Source organism: Tachypleus tridentatus, chromosome 2 (assembly GCF_004210375.1).
Source record: "Tachypleus tridentatus isolate NWPU-2018 chromosome 2, ASM421037v1, whole genome shotgun sequence".
Lineage (NCBI taxonomy): Eukaryota > Metazoa > Arthropoda > Merostomata > Xiphosura > Limulidae > Tachypleus > Tachypleus tridentatus.
In genome coordinates this window covers 153,997,982-154,005,377 of record NC_134826.1, presented here as the reverse complement: position 1 = coordinate 154,005,377, position 7,396 = coordinate 153,997,982, and the positions used below count along the sequence as shown (strand labels likewise).

General features: G+C 32.9%; 1 protein-coding gene across 1 annotated transcript in view; it reads left to right on the top strand.

Moving 5' to 3' along the window:
* Positions 1-22: 22 nt before the first annotated feature.
* LOC143245395 (gamma-aminobutyric acid receptor alpha-like) overlaps positions 23-7,396 on the top strand; it is a 58,878-nt gene continuing 51,504 nt past the window's right edge. Inside the window, exon 1 of the mRNA XM_076491688.1 lies at positions 23-405. The gene's annotated coding sequence lies outside the window, so the exon portion shown is untranslated. The remainder of the gene's footprint in view (positions 406-7,396) is intronic.

Genomic DNA, 7,396 nt, shown 5'->3' with positions numbered 1-7,396 from the left:
TGTTTAAACAGAATAATCCAGTCGTAATTTCCCGATGTCGTCATATTTTTCATCGCAATTAACTGTTTTTTGTTGTTTATTTTTGCCTATATTAAAAATAATACAAAAATAGACTTGCAACACGATGTATTACAACAAAAGATACATCGACTGTTTTATATCTAAGCTTAACCATCCGAAACTCGATTTTTAATATGTAAGTCTTCAAGCTTAACATTGAGTCAGTACGGAAAAAAAAAGAATAATAATAAGTAAAAAAAAAACCAGAGAGAAACTACTTAGTATACACGAGTCTACTTTGGTCAAACGTTTTTGTTTATTTGTTACAAAGTTGATGTATCTGTACTCTACCCACCACGAGTATCGAAAACCAATGTTAAGCATTCTAATCACCCAGACTAACAGGTGAGTCTAGTTAATAATATCGAAATGAAATACTGCCATAATGTTTGGGAATTACTATAAAACCTTATTTGTAATTTGTGTGCGCGCAGTGATTTTTAGTGTTATAAGCTCTCAAACTTATTTCTTAGCAACCAGAGGTCCCTTCCTCTATAAAAAGCTCTGAGTATAATTTGTGGATGTTATGAAAGAACATCAAAAATATCTTTAATATACAGTATTGTTGTAATTTTGGGGAGGCTTTTTTGAATTATTTTATAAAAGTAATGCGAAAGTATTTCAACTTAACGATAAAAAACTAGTTCATATCTTTCTTTACATATGCTACAGGCCATTATATTTTTATACACTTGTAGAAGCTAGTTCAAAAATATAGTTTTCACTTTCAAGAGAAACTTATTCGTTATTGGTACTACAATTTATAAGATAGTATTTTGTCAAAGCACTAATATTCACCGTTAAAGCAAAATGCCGAAAACATATCGATCAGAATATGAAATGAACAAATTTCTGTTATTGGAAACATATTTCAAGAATATTTTACCAGTAATATTTGTAAAGCACAATATTACACAGTCCTGGCATACGAAGTGACCATGTACAATAGAAAATATATGCGAATTTTTATTCGATATGTAACTGAAGGTTTGACTGTTCGTGATATATAGGGAACAACATCATAGAACTTTCAGAACATCTAAAGATACCACTGGATGAGATTAGAGGGCAGTGCCATGATGGAGCAGAAAACATGAGTAACAGTATAGCTTGTGTCCAAGAAGTGGATAGAAATCATTAACAAAAAGCAGTCTATACCAGATGTAGCAGTTATGCACTCAACCTCGTCATTGTTCATTCATGTCAGTACCATGCATCCCTAACACTTTGGATAGAATGAAACCAATTAATATTTTCTTCAATTATAGTTCACAGAGGGAAGACTTCGTGCTATCTATCATTCACAAAAATGTTTCAGATACAGAGAAAAGAAAATCACTGATTGATCTAGATGTACAAAATTGGCAGCCCAGCATGATACCTACAAGCACTTCTATTAGGCAGGCATACATCTATTTGCTTATAAATTTAAAGTATATGAATTCAGATATAAATGTTGAAAACATAGACCTAAACTCATTCGACAAAAGGCACAGCCACACTAAAAGAGAAGCAAGTGGACTCCTGCAAAGCATAGGATCATATGATTTCATTTTTGATATTTTTGGTTACCTATATGAGTCTTTCTGGATTGGGTGGTCTGAGCCATCAAATGCGGAAAACATCTCTAGATGTTTATAATGCATACACAAAGGTAACTTCAGGTGGTCTGAGCCATTAACTGGGGGAAACATCTCTAGATGTTTGTAATGCGTATACAAAGGTAAGTTCAAAGTGACTTCTTAAGATTTAAATCATATTTTGTCTAAGCTCTGTTTGTCTACTGATTAGCTTAGTACGCCATCGCTAGATTTGTTGCAGAGCTTGTCTAGAATTTTGAAATAATAATAAGTTACATCTTTTACGTCAGAGTTGTTCCAATTGGCAAGTCTAATCATAAATGTACAGTAGCCCTTCTTATAAGAGATTACTTTTATAAATGGACACGCTTCAGTGCATTACATATATATTTATTTTTACTTCGTATAACTGGGCCTTTGTTTCTCAGCAAAGGTATCTGCTTATAAGAGGGTATATATATACAGGGGTGGCCAAACAAAATGGAAACTTTGAAAATGTTGTTAATTTGTTATACTTTTTAGTAGATAAAAGAAAAATATGTGAAGCTATATGTTTTTAGAACGCACTAGACGAGATTGTTCAAATATGATCTCAAATCCAAATTTTAACACTGGCTTTCATAAATACCTGAACTTTCATAATTTTAGTTACATTTTCCCATAAAAAAAAGTGTTATGCATCTGCTGTAGTTTCTTAAATCTCTTATTAGAGTTAGTCCAAGAAATGATAAAAGACTACAGGAAGCAGCTGATCTTCCATATGAGTACCCTTGAACACATAAAACCACTTTTCATACAAAAAAAAAATCCTATCATCCTAGGAAAAACCTTACCTATTCAATCCACTGAAGTTGAAGATTCTTGTTTAAAAAAGTCCAACTCCTATAGTTCGAAATCCTCTGACGATCAAGATAATACTTTGTCAAAACGATCAAGGCCTGTGTGCCATTTTTTAAAAAAACCTTGTCTTGTTGTGTCTGACTGTTGGTGTTTGAAAAAGAAAAGAGGTAACACCCGGTGCATTCGTGTCCTTATAGGGACGTATTTTTACTAGATCACCAGCTATTTGATCACTGATGTAATTAAGGAGAAACTTAGACATTTTGTTTCTGTTGGTTCTGTGTCTTGATGTAATTAAGGAGAAACTTAGACATTTTGTTTCTGTTGGTTCTGTGTCTTGATGTAATTAAGGAGAAACTTAGACATTTTGTTTCTGTTGGTTCTGTGTCTTGATGTAAATAAGGAGAAACTTAGGCCTTTTGTTTCTGTTGGTCTGTGTCTTAAACAAATAACACTGTTAATCCCATAGCCATATGTATTATACGTGATACTAGGGCGACTCGATCACTTTTGTTAGAAAATATATTGCCTTTAGATTCGAGTTATACCACTAGTGAATCTTTTTTTTGCTCAGGATATTGAGGGCAGTTTGATAAATGTTCCTTTTCATAATATTTACATAACATCAGACCTAGTTTCAGAACTAGTTGTGGTTGGAGAAGGACCTACTCCGTCAATTAAGGGTTATTATTATTGTTGGGAAAAAATTAAGCTGGAGAAAAGTTGTTGCCGAACCCAAAGTGATTAGCGAGACGATCACAGTTTCATTAGTGAGACGATCACAGTTTCATTAGCGAGACGATCACAGTTTCATTAGCGAGACGATCACAGTTTCATTAGCGAGACGATCATAGTTTCATTTGTGAGACGATCACCGTATTTCAGTAGTAGTAGTAGTATAGTAGTAATTATAACAGTAGTAGTTTTTTCGTGTTCTTGAATTTCACGCAAAGCTACATGCTGGCTATCTGCGCTAGCCGTCCCTAATTTAGTAGTGTAAGACTAGAGGAAAGGCAGCTAGTCATCACCACCCACCTCTTGGGCTACTCTTTTACCAATGAATAGTGGGACTGACCGTCACATTATATCCACACAGCTGAAAGAGCGAGCATGTTTGGTGCGACGGGGATTCGAACCCGTGACCCTTCTATTACGAGTCGAACGCCTTAACCTACCTGGTGATGCCTGGCCAGTAGTAACAGTAGTACAGCAGTAAGTATTAGAGTAGTAATGAAGAAGTAACTCTTACAGTAGTAGTACAGTATTAACTATTCAAGTTGTAGCAGTAGTATAGTAGTAACTATTTCAGTAGTAGTAGGAGTTCAATACTAACTATTACAGTAGTAACTATTTCAGTAATATTAAAAGAACAACAGTGACTATTTCAGTAGTAGACAGTAGTAATTATGTCAGTAGTAGAACAACAGTGACTATTTCAGTAGTAGCAGTACAATAATAACTATTTCAGTAGTAGAACAACAGTGACTATTTCAGTAGTAGAACAACAGTGGCTATTTCAGTAGTAGAACAACAGTGGCTATTTCAGTAGTAGAACAACAGTGACTATTTCAGTAGTAGACAGTAGTAATTATGTCAGTAGTAGAACAACAGTGACTATTTCAGTAGTAGCAGTACAATAATAACTATTTCAGTAGTAGTAGTACAATAATAACTATTTCAGTAGTAGTAGTAGAACAACAGTGACTATTTCAGTAGTAGTAGTACAATAATAACTATTTCAGTAGTAGTAGTAGAACAACAGTGACTATTTCAGTAGTAGCAGTACAATAATAACTATTTCAGTAGTAGTAGCAGAACAACAGTGACTATTTCAGTAGTAGCAGTACAATAATAACTATTTCAGTAGTAGTAGTAGAACAACAGTGACTATTTCAGTAGTAGTAGTACAATAATAACTAGTTCAGTAGTAGTAGTAGAACAACAGTGACTATTTCAGTAGTAGCAGTACAATAATAACTATTTCAGTAGTAGTAGCAGAACAACAGTGACTATTTCAGTAGTAGCAGTAGAACAACAGTAACTATTTCAGTAGTAGCAGTACAATAATAACTATTTCAGTAGTAGTAGTAGAACAACAGTGACTATTTCAGTAGTAGCAGTACAATAATAACTATTTCAGTAGTAGTAGTAGAACAACAGTGACTATTTCAGTAGTAGCAGTACAATAATAACTATTTCAGTAGTAGTAGCAGAACAACAGTGACTATTTCAGTAGTAGCAGTACAATAATAACTATTTCAGTAGTAGTAGTAGAACAACAGTGACTATTTCAGTAGTAGTAGTACAATAATAACTATTTCAGTAGTAGTAGTACAATAATAACTATTTCAGTAGTAGTAGTACAATAATAACTATTTCAGTAGTAGTAGTAGCACAACAGTAACTATTTCAGTAGTAGCAGTACAATAATAACTATTTCAGTAGTAGTAGTAGAACAACAGTGACTATTTCAGTAATAGCAGTACAATAATAACTATTTCAGTAGTAGTAGTAGAACAACAGTGACTATTTCAGTAGTAGCAGTACAATAATAACTATTTCAGTAGTAGTAGTAGAACAACAGTGACTATTTCAGTAGTAGTAGTACAATAATAACTATTTCAGTAGTAGTAGTAGAACAACAGTGACTATTTCAGTAGTAGCAGTACAATAATAACTATTTCAGTAGTAGTAGCAGAACAACAGTGACTATTTCAGTAGTAGCAGTACAATAATAACTATTTCAGTAGTAGTAGTAGAACAACAGTGACTATTTCAGTAGTAGTAGTACAATAATAACTATTTCAGTAGTAGTAGTACAATAATAACTATTTCAGTAGTAGTAGTAGAACAACAGTAACTATTTCAGTAGTAGCAGTACAATAATAACTATTTCAGTAGTAGTAGTAGAACAACAGTGACTATTTCAGTAATAGCAGTACAATAATAACTATTTCAGTAGTAGTAGTAGAACAACAGTGACTATTTCAGTAGTAGCAGTACAATAATAACTATTTCAGTAGTAGTAGTACAATAATAACTATTTCAGTAGTAGTAGTAGAACAACAGTGACTATTTCAGTAGTAGCAGTACAATAATAACTATTTCAGTAGTAGTAGCAGAACAACAGTGACTATTTCAGTAGTAGCAGTACAATAATAACTATTTCAGTGGTAGTAGTAGTACAGTAGTAACTATTCCAGAAGTAGACAGTAGTAATTATGTCAGTAGTAGACAGTAGTAACTATTTCAGTAGTAGTAGTAGTAGTACAGTAGTAACTATTCCAGTAGTAGTAGTAGTACAGTAGTAACTATTCCAGTAGTAGACAGTAGTAATTATTTCAGTAATAGACAGTAGCAGCTATTTTAGTACTAGTAGTACACTAGTAACTATTTTAGTATTAGTACAGTAGTAACTATTTCAGTAGTAGTAGTAGTAGTAGGAACTTATTTCTTTTTTAGAACAATTGTAAGTTATCCAGTAGTAATTGTAGTTCAGTAGCAACTATTTCAGTGGTTGTAGTGCAATAGTAAATATTTCAGTAGTAGTATAGTAATAACTATATGAGTAGTAGTAATAAATACATCTGGAGTAGTTGTAGCGTAGTAGTAATTACTTTAGTAGTAGTAGTAGAGTTGTAAGTATTTCAGTAGTAGAATAGTAGTAAGTATTTCAGTATTAGTTGTACAGTAGTAACTATTTCAGTATTAGAAACTTTATTAGTTTCATGTTGTCGTACATATGAGATCATTACCATCTTCATAGGCTTTACAAAATTTATGAGGTTGATGTAATTTTGTATATTAACTCATCATCACCATCTTCACAAACTTTATCAGGTTGATGTAGACTTGTATATTATATGATGATCACTGCCTCACACTTTAAAAACACTATCAGGTTGATGTAGACTTGTATATTATATGATGACCACTGTCTCACACTTTAAAAACACTATCAGGTTGATGTAGACTTGTATATTATATGATGACCACTGTCTCACACTTTAAAAACACTATCAGGTTGATGTATACTTGTATATTATATGATGATCACTGCCTCACACTTTAAAAACACTATCAGGTTGATGTAGACTTGTATATTATATGATGATCACTGCCTCACACTTTAAAAACACTATCAGGTTGATGTAGACTTGTATATTATATGATGACCACCTTCACAAGTTTTACATACTTTATGAGATTCAGTGATGACGAAAAAACCCACTTGTAGAGAAAATTATATATGTAGAAACGGCTGGTATGGGTTGAGAAACTCTCTTATGTAAAGGAGCAAACTAAGGTCTATACTATGTAAAAACTACAAAACTGAGGTCTATACTATGTAAAAACTACAAAACTGAGGTCTATACTATGTAAAAACTACAAAACTAAGGTCTATACTATGTAAAAACTACGCTGACAAACACCACACCAACATTATTTATAAAATACAATGGGATAACTACTATGACTTCTATATTGGAGAAACAAGTAGAAAAATGGAAACCAGATTCAAAGAACACACACATTTTCACACGTATTCGAACACTGCAAATCAAATAAACACAACATAATCATAGAAAACACTCAAATACTGAATAAAGAAACAAACATATACAAACGCAAAATTAAAGAAGCCTTACTTATACAACAACTCAAGCCCAAAATAAGCCAATTCAAAGTAACACCTTTATACCTATATTAAAATAATATATATATATTCAAACATCTAAGCACGCCCTCTACATTCCTACACTGAGTTACACAACTCCCTTCAAACATATGGTCAGTTATTGGTCAGTTACCTCTTTCTTTGTTTGTGAACCTGACGGCCCCCCGCTAGTACAGAGGTATGTCTCCGGATTTACAACGCTAAAATCAGGGGTTCGATTCCCCTCGGTGGGCTGAGC